Source organism: Ochotona curzoniae, unplaced genomic scaffold, assembly GCF_017591425.1.
Source record: "Ochotona curzoniae isolate NIBS_2020 unplaced genomic scaffold, NIBS_Ocur_1.0 contig_4105, whole genome shotgun sequence".
Lineage (NCBI taxonomy): Eukaryota > Metazoa > Chordata > Mammalia > Lagomorpha > Ochotonidae > Ochotona > Ochotona curzoniae.
Genome location: NW_024466129.1, coordinates 11,074,090 through 11,083,500, shown reverse-complemented (window position 1 = coordinate 11,083,500; position 9,411 = coordinate 11,074,090). Strand labels below are relative to the sequence as shown.

At 44.0% G+C, this 9,411-nt stretch overlaps 1 long non-coding RNA gene across 1 annotated transcript; it reads right to left on the bottom strand.

The window, feature by feature from the left end:
- Window positions 1-456: 456 nt before the first annotated feature.
- LOC121159275 lies at window positions 457-2,358 on the bottom strand. The gene is made up of 4 exons (XR_005884328.1): window positions 2,250-2,358; window positions 1,811-1,924; window positions 1,271-1,344; window positions 457-1,175 (listed from the first exon to the last, which is right to left on the bottom strand). It is a non-coding gene; the product is annotated as an uncharacterized LOC121159275 (long non-coding RNA).
- Window positions 2,359-9,411: the final 7,053 nt, after the last annotated feature.

Genomic DNA, 9,411 nt, shown 5'->3' with positions numbered 1-9,411 from the left:
TATGAAGATCCCTCATACATCGTAGAATTCCAAATAAAATCGGAGTTTGCATTCCTCTCTGCATGTACCCAGTGCAGTCCACCAGCGTGATGGGCTCAGGTCATCATCAGTCTCCAAGGTCGTGGCCTCCAAAATGAGATCATTCACAATGTCAGAAAACAAGAGTTCAGGTCACTTAAAGAGGAGGTCACCCAGCTCTCTTCCCTGCAGAGCACGTTACTGACCAGCCCAGACACGAGGAACAAAGAACGGCTTGTGTTCTTCAAGTCTGAAAGCAAAAGATGGAGCAGAACTCTCCACGAGGCTGTGCTTCCCCTCAGGCCTGGCCAGCTCTGCCCATTGGAAGCTGGGCCAGAGTCTACACCAACCCCTTCTTGGCCAGAAGCAGTCTGTTTCTAGGCCATCACAGCCTGCCTTTCTTAGACTGTCAACTCGAAAACCAAGAGTCCGAAGGGCCCACAGCCCCTCAAGATTTTATTAACAACCTGGAGAAAGATTTGCCATCAGAATTAAGGAACTGTTCAAATTGAATAAAGACCTAAAATAGACCAACAAGCAAGAAGAAATGCAGAGGAAAAGTGTGACGTCCTGGAACTGTGTGCAGGACATACATCTGCCTTCACAGAATTCTGAGACTTACTTACACCACACAACTGTCAATCAAGTTGAAAGACCGAAGGAGAATTGCAAACACAGCTGTGTTTATCCATCAACAGTGCTTTGGTGCCGTAGTGCTTTACAAAGCAGCTCCATGGACATTAACTTTTGGATACAGCCTAAAATCCGAGGACCAGGAGTGGCAGAGATACCATTCAATCCATTTTATGGACAGAGCTCAGAGAAACCACATGATTTCCCAAGACTATAAAACAAGAGCAGAGCTGGATTGGGGAACTGGATGTTTTTTCCACTCCAGATGCCATGTTCTTGTGAGGATCAGAGCTCTGATGACACTGGGCACATGGCTGAAAATCAAGGGAAGACCCTCAGAGTACCAGTCCCACACCTGAGAACACCACGTGTCCTATAAACTCTTGAGAAATGTGATCAACAATGGCGTTTGCTAGAAGGGACAGGGCTTCCATGCTGAAATGCTGCTGCTTGTGCAGGAAAATACCAGTTGAGTCCACAAAGAAGAATCCATTGTGGTATTCACAGGAGATCCCAGTTCAAATCTTGATGAGTGAGAAACATAAGGAAATAAAGTTACATTTAATTTTTAGGCATCTTAGAAGGCACACTAAAGATTAACAAAATAATAAAAATCCACCTGTAGTCTCACGATCCAAAATTATTAGCATTCCAACGTATGCCTTTACAGCGTCTCCTCTTCTTGCTGTTTTACTGGTTTGTTTATTTATTTTCGATTTGAAAGGCAGAGTGATAGAGGAGTGCAGGGGAGAGAGAGAAAAATTTTCCATTCGCTACTTTACTTCCCAAATGGCCTCATAGCAGGGTTGGTCCTAGCTAAAGTCGGGAGCCTGGAACTTGGGATGAGTCTCCAACTTGGGTGAAATGAACACTTGGATCACCCTCGGCTGCCTTCCCAGGCATATTAGCAGAAAGTAGAACAGTAGTGGAACAGCCTGGACTCAAACGAAAGTTCTTATATGGGGCGCCCACATTGCAGGCAGTGGTGTAGCTCCCTGCACCACAAGACCAGCTCCTATGACTCCTAATTTTTGTTTTCCTCCGCTTTGTTTTTCTCAAACATGTGCACACACACAAGACTATATTATATTATATTTTATTTTATTTTATTTTATTTTATTTTATTTTATATTATATGCATGTGCACATGCACACATACACACATGTATCTGGGCTCAAAATGTATATTCAGTCATAGATGCATATAACAATCCTCCAGTGTGATTGACATTCCTCTTTGATTGTTGTCTTGCATACCACAAAGAATTTCATCCTGTGAGTGAACAGAAATGAATGAATATCATCCACATCCTACCATGAAACATTTAAATAGTTTCCAGTTTCTTCTACTGATAACATCATACACTATTTCTCATTTCTCTATGCATCTCTCTCTCTCTCTCTCTCTCTCTCTCTCTCTCTCTCTCTCTCTCTCCCTCTCCATCCTCACTTCCCCCACCTCTCTTTATACACTTGCATTCAGAGCAACATCTGTATCCAAGATTTTTTTTTTTTTGGATGACTGATTTCTCACTAAGGAAGGTGCCTCCCTGATACCTCTCTCTTTGATGTGGATGTCCTCTCCAGGAAGCTTTTACCTGCTCTGAATTTCTGGGATCCGAGTTTGATCCTTCTCGCCATGATGGAAGACGTTTTAGGTGTTTCTCTTGCTCTATTTCTCCTCTTCTGTTTTTCCCATTGAAGCAAGTAGCACCAATGTCTTGACTATCCTGGAGGAGGTTGGTGACAGTCCTGTGAGCTGCTCTTCTTGACTTTTTGCTCTCTAAAACTCTAAGATGAATCAGGGAATCCAAAGATGCTTAGAGTGAACTTGGAGAGAGGGGAAGCCTGCAAGAGGGGCTCATACTCCAACAAGCCTGATCATGCTGACAGGAGGACCCTCCTGCCAATATAAGGAGTAGCCAGAGATACCCAGCAAGAGGGGTTGGTTGATGCAAAGTGCTTCACCTCAATACTTCATCAAGGTGGGGAGCACAGAGCCCTGGAGATCACCAAAGAGCCCCAAGACAATCGAATCTGTAACTAGAAAGAGAGGAAGGGAGATGGGATGGGCAGGGTCATGACAGGTTAGACTAAATCTGTACTGTTCTGTTTATAAAAGAAGCAGGAATCTGAGGGGGATCAGGGGTAGCATTTGGGTTTGACAAACAAGATTCTAGCTCTTATGAGATTGTGAAGGCGATGTGGTCTTGAATCTTTGTAAAGACTAACATTGAAGGGCAGGTGAAGGAGCCCTGAGTCTCCCCATGCTTAGCAAGCTCTCCTGGCCTCTCCCTGCCTCAGCAGCAGACCCTCTGAGGAGGATCATGTCACTGGTACAGAAATTTCACAACTAGAAAAGTGTCAGCCTCCCCGGTAGGCTGCAAAGAGGAAGATGGATGAAAGAAAACTGCATGTACCCACAGGTAACAATATTTGGGAATTAAGTCTATCTTGTTGTAAATTTTGAAATTCAGGCATGCTGTTTTCCCCCAATACCTATTTCCATGAATTGCTCGAAGGCTCCTCATATAGGAGATAAGTAAATTCATAAAATGAGGACCCGGTGCGATGGTCTAGTGGCTAAATCCTTGCCTTGCATGTGCCAGCATCCCCTATGGGCCCCAATTCATGTCCCAGCTGTTTCACTTCCCTTTCAGCGCCCTGCTTATGGTCTGGGAAAACAGCGAAGAATGGCCCAAAGCCTTAGGACCCTGCACCCCATTTAGGCTACCCGGAAGAAGCTCCTGGTTCAGCTTTGACCATTGTGGTCACTAGGGAGTGAACCAGCAGATAGAAGATCTTTCTCTGTCTCTTTCTCTCTGTAAATCTGCCTTTTCAATAAAAATTTTTTTAAAAAATTAAAAAATTGATCAAATGAAACAGATAAAAAGGAACATTATAATTATAGAAAACAGTGAATGGTAAAAATGATTGCTAGAAAAAGCAGTAGAACATATCTAATACGTGCTTATCCACAGTCTGAGACAATAAAAACTGACAAAAGAGACTAGGATAAACATATTCGCATGCATCTTAGCAAGATTTTTCTGAAACTAAAAAAAGCAGAACCTATATATGTGGGATAAAATTGGTCAGACAGTCAACACTAAAACAGCTTGTACAAATCAGCAGATCAAAGGATTCAAGTATTATCTGTATAGGAACAAGTCCAGAAAACTCATGCATAATATTAGGACAAGAGTGAACCAAATTGTATCACATTTCAAACTTCTGTTAAATAAGTAGATTTCAGCTGGTCTTGTCCACACACAAAATAAGCGACAATGTGTTGACATGTTCATCCGCTCCACTCTAGTGACAACTTTGCGTATCCCATGACAACATGTGTAAGCCTCAAAGGCACATAACAAAATTTAAAGATTTTAAGCTAGTGGAGTTTTTCAATAAAATCCTGCGTTTATTTTATAATAATGTACATATATGTAAATCTAGCAGACCTATAGTTATTGAGATATGCCTCAGTTGAGGCATATAGATATATTTCCTCTAAGATATGCAACCAAACAAGTATGCCAGCTTTTCACTGTTAATTAATATTTTCCCAAGGGAAGGAAATAAAAGGCAGAGAAGGAGTGAAGATACGATCCTTTTTGCTTTAGATTTTATTTCCCCTGATTTTATGAATAACGAAACCTAACGAATGCCAAAATTTTTTCAGGTATCCAGTCAAAAAGGTCAAGCTATTCCTCACATGAAAATTTCATTAGTATCAGAGCCCATCATGTCAATGAGCTCATCAGTAGCAGAATCTTGTGGAAAAATGATTCTTCATGCAACTTTCATATCTGAAGGTTGTATGCGAATGGTTCTGAATGTGTGAGAACGTTAGGGGCTGTGTTGCACATGACTTATTCTCCAAGAAACTACTGAAGAATGAATTATAACCAATCAAGAATAACTGGAGAAATCTAAGTGAATTGGGAAAAAGAAAGATATATTTAGTCACATATCTTGACCAGAAATAGAGAAGCTGACAATGAAAAAGTAGAATGTGAAACTTTTTTTGCTTGACAATGCTAAAATTATGGCCTAACTGAAGCCACGGGAGACACATCATGGAGCATTAGACTACTTGGAGACTCGGGAAGTTTCCTGGTTCCTGGCTTTGGCCCAAATCTACCCTGGCCATTGTAGTCGTTTAGGGAGAGAATCGAAGGATAAATGATCTCTCTCCTTTTCTCACTCTAATTTTAACTTTCATGTGTTTTTTTCAAGATTTGTTTTTATTGTAAAGTCAGATTTAGAGAGAGAAGGAGAGACAGAGAGAAAGATCCTCTGTCCACTGGTTCACTCCCCAAGTGGCTGCAACAAATAAAGCTGAGCTGAGCTGATCCGAAGCCAGAAGCCAGGAGCTTCTTTTGGGTGTCCCACATGGGTGCAGGATCTCAAGGCTTTGCACTGTCCTCTGCTGCTTTCCCAGACCACAAGCAGGGAGCTGGATGGGAAGTGGAGCTGCTGGGATATGAATCAGTGCCATATGGGATCCTGATGCATGCAAAGAGAGGATTTATCCACTGAGCCATTGCACTGGGCCCTCTAATTCTAACTTTTAAATAAATAAAAACATATAGGCTCTCTCTTGATGTGTAATTTCATTCAGATCTCCCAAGTACTTGGACCATCTTCCACTGCTTTCCCAAGTCCATTAGCAGGAAGCTGGTTCAGAAATGGAGCAACTGGGACTTAAATCAGTACTTTTCAGGGATATGGAACCACAAGACTGGCCTAACCCACTGTGCCACAACACCAGCTCCAGTTTCTTCCTTTTAATGATACTTATCGCAAACAACAGTGATATAGCCTATTATAGCAGGAACTCTTCAGAGTCCTCAACCACTTTTTGAGGACATACCAAAGTCCAGGGCCAAAACATTTGAGCATCATTGCCACTTGGCAACCATAGAAGAGGCTGAAATGCATCCAATTCATTGACATGCAAAGACCTTCAAGTCACTCTGTTTTGTGAAAAGGCCAAGTTACCTAACCATCTGTGTAGCATCAGCCCACCGGCACACCAACAAAGAAGGTGACACCGTACTTTGCTGCCATGTCTCTTCTCTGCAAAATGTTTAGTAGGAGGAAGAGCCGCTTAGCTCAGAGGAGACCAGTGGATGGAAAGCCGGGGAGGGAAGGGCTCTCATCTTTTGCTGTGTATGTCTGTACACAGCTGGAGGCTTTCACAGGGGCACTCGTTTGCCACATGGCTTTTTATTTCTCTAAGAATGAAGTAAAAGGTCAATGTCTGGCTCAGGAAAAGATGGGAGTGAGGCAACGGTCTGGCATTGGAGCTTGGCAGTGACCTTAAGAACCACGCTCGCCGGACTAGCTTTCTGACCGAGCCTGGTCATACTGTTGCTACTCTAACAGCTTCCTCACAGATGAGCAGACTTCTGCTCAGGCAGATGTCCGGAGAGAAGTGAGAGTTCTCAAACCACAGCCATGCTCAGCCCGCACAGGGTCCCCCACTGCCGTTGCCAAGGTGCCAGACACACCACAATCACATATGCATGTGAGGCGGGGAAGCCTCACTCCAGGTCCAGCCAGGCCCACTGCCAGAATTATGGTCCCAGCCGGCTTTAATTGCAGTGTCCCCATAGCAACCTGATCACTATGGTTACTGAAAACTGGTCTGATCAGCCATCCTTAAAGTACAGGGGAAAGGAATGAGACCTTGAGATCATCAAATGCCAATCCAACATTTCACACATAGGGAAATGGAAACCAAAGAAGGTGTTTTATTTACCATCGATGGTAACCATCCATGCTGACTCTAACGATAATGCCTTAGCCTGCATGCTTATTCCAAACACGGACTCAGCTTCCAAACCTCCCACTGTACACGTGAGGAAATGGGATGAGGAACAACAGGCTTGCTGAAGCTGGTGGTAGCACAAGTTGAGCTCAGACTTGTGTACTCTTCCTTTTTAAAAACTTATTTTCAACAGAAAGAGATCTTCCACCTGCTGGTTTACTCACCAAATGCCCACTATAGTGAGGAAGCCACAAGCCCAGAACTTAATTTGTGTCACCAACGTGAGAAGCTCAGATCCGCGTGGGAAGCATGGACCCAGGTACTTGACCTGCTGCCTCTCAGAGTTTGCAAAAGCAGGAAACTGGACTACCTGCTGTGCCACATGCCAGTCCAACAGTTTGTCTTATGTCTAATCAGAACCTTCTTCGGGATCCCTGTTTTGCCATTGGATTATGTTTTTATTGATCCCTTAAGAAAGTGCAGAAAGAACAAAACTGAAGAGTTTACTATATATTAAATATATACACCCTATATAATATGTTTTTTAGAAATGAATTCACTTAATTCCTTCATTTAGCCAGCCAAAATACTAAGGCCCACTAACGCCAAAAGATTAACTAAGGACCCTTCTGCACCACTGTGCACTCAGGTAGATGAGCATACTATCTGTTTTCTGCTGATAGGAGGTGGGCTGGGTGCCCACCCTGCCCCTCCCCCTCACCACAGACTCCCCGTTCAGCTCTTCTACTCTCCAAGGTTACCATCTGGAGCTAGACTCTGGGGAAACAGTCACTAAAGCAGAAATTGAAGGGAGTTTTCTGGAGAGTGCCCTTGAAAACATCACCTGTAGGGAGGGTGAGGACTGGGCCAGGTGGAAGGCCCAGCCACGACAGCAGGTTCTGCCAGGAATCTGCTCCCCTGGGGAACACAGAAGCTGCCATGACAGGGAAGAGGACCAATGCCTGTATCATCCATCCATCCATCCATCCATCATGGAATGGGAACGAGCCCTCAGGAGGGCTATGACATTGGGTAAGGCAGCTCCCTCTCTGAAGGCAATTCCAGAAAGGGACCCAGCGGTGAGCAGTCAGCAGCTCACATTGCCACTGACAACAAGACAAGGCCTCAGTCCTGAAGGATCTGAGCAGTGCCCCGGCTACCCACATGGTCCATGGATTGTATTTCCTGTGGCCCAAGTGACCCTTATTGGGAACAGCCTACTTCCCAACACCTGAGGTGGTCAAGTCCCATCCCTGCAAGTCTTTGGACACAGGTGTCCAGACAGCTCTTCAGTTCTCATAGATCTACAATCAAGAACCTTCAGTCTTCTGCATCTCCCCCCACTTTGCACATAAAGCGAACCAGCACCGCAAAACAGCCCCTTCCCCATCCAGCCTATACTAGAGGGAATTCTCAGGCAAGGCTGAGAATTAGAATTTCCAGGAACTTTCCAAAAAAGCCAAGGCCTGCAACTCCCTGGGTGATGTTCAGGATGGGCAGTGCCCAGCGTTTTATTTTTTAACATCTCCCAGGCAGCCACGTTGGGAATCAACACTCTAGGAACCAACTTGTTAGATTTAGAAGCAGGAAACTGGAGCAATCCCGACCCCGAACAGGGCAGCTTCTCTGGGCCTCAATGCTATCCCCATCAAATGCAAAATTGAAATGAGGCAGTGTTCACGAATGCCAGCCCCCCGCTACACACACAAACATTAAGGATCCTGGAGGTGGGGCACAGGGCCCATCCCTTCCACCCTGAACTGTGTCCATGTCATTCCAATTTGTAGAAGGAGAAATCAGTGGACAAAACTACCCAGGTTTAACTTTTGGTTTCTTTTCTATATTCATCTTTTTTTTAATTTTTAAGATTTATTTACTTACTTGAAAGGCATAATTACACACAGAGAAAGGTAGAGACAAAGAGATCCTTAAATTGACTCCCCAAATTGTCACATCAACCAAAGCTGGGTCAAACAAAAGCCGGGAACCAAGAGCTCATCCAGGTCTCCCATGTGGGTGCAAGGGTTGGACTCAGGTCATCTTCCCCTGGATGTCCAGGTGCATTTGCAAGGAGCTGGATCACAACTGGAGCAGCTGAGCCTTAAACTGGCACCATATGGGATGTCAGTCTGCTAAGTGGCATGCCATAATGCAGTCCCTATGATCATCTTTTCTTTTTAAAATTGTTTTGAAAATTTAGTTTTAGTTGAGATGCAAAGTAACAGACAGGAAAAAAAAAAATTCCATCCACTGGTTCACTCCCCAAATGGCTGCAATGCTCAGAGCTAAGCCAATCTCAAACCAGCAGCCAGGAGCTTCTTCTGGATCTCCCACATGGGAGCAGAGTCCCAAGGATTTGGGCCGTCCTCTGCTGCCTTTCCAGGCCACAGGCAGAGAGCTAGATTGAAAATGGGGCAGCCAGGACAGGAACTAGTGCCCATATGGGATACTGGCACTTGAAGGTAGAGGATTAGCATGCTATACCACAGTGTCAGCCCCTAATCATCTTAAGACCTTACACCCTAAGCTGGAAGTCCAAGTATCCACCAACAGGAGACTGGCACGTTCAGACAGTAAAATACTATTTCATAACAAAAATGAAACTACCTCTGGTACTAGCAACCACATAGATAGATGCATCCCCAAAACATGCTGAGTGAGCAAGAATTTACACACACACGCACACACACATACACACAAAACACAAGTTGTTTGGTTCTGTCTTTGTCAAATACTAAAGTAAGTCAAAGTAATTTGTGGTGAAAAACATCAGAAGACATGGAGGCAAGAGTATCTAAGGGATGGTTGTGGTCTGTACCATGACGTGGGTCTGAAACACGCAAGTACATGCATGTAGAGATTACACTGAATGACACACCAAAGATTTATACTTTGTTTTATATCTGAGGCGTCTTCACTGAGTTCACCTAAAACTCACAATATAAAAACCATTCATCATTTTAAAATTGGATTTTAGTTCCAAA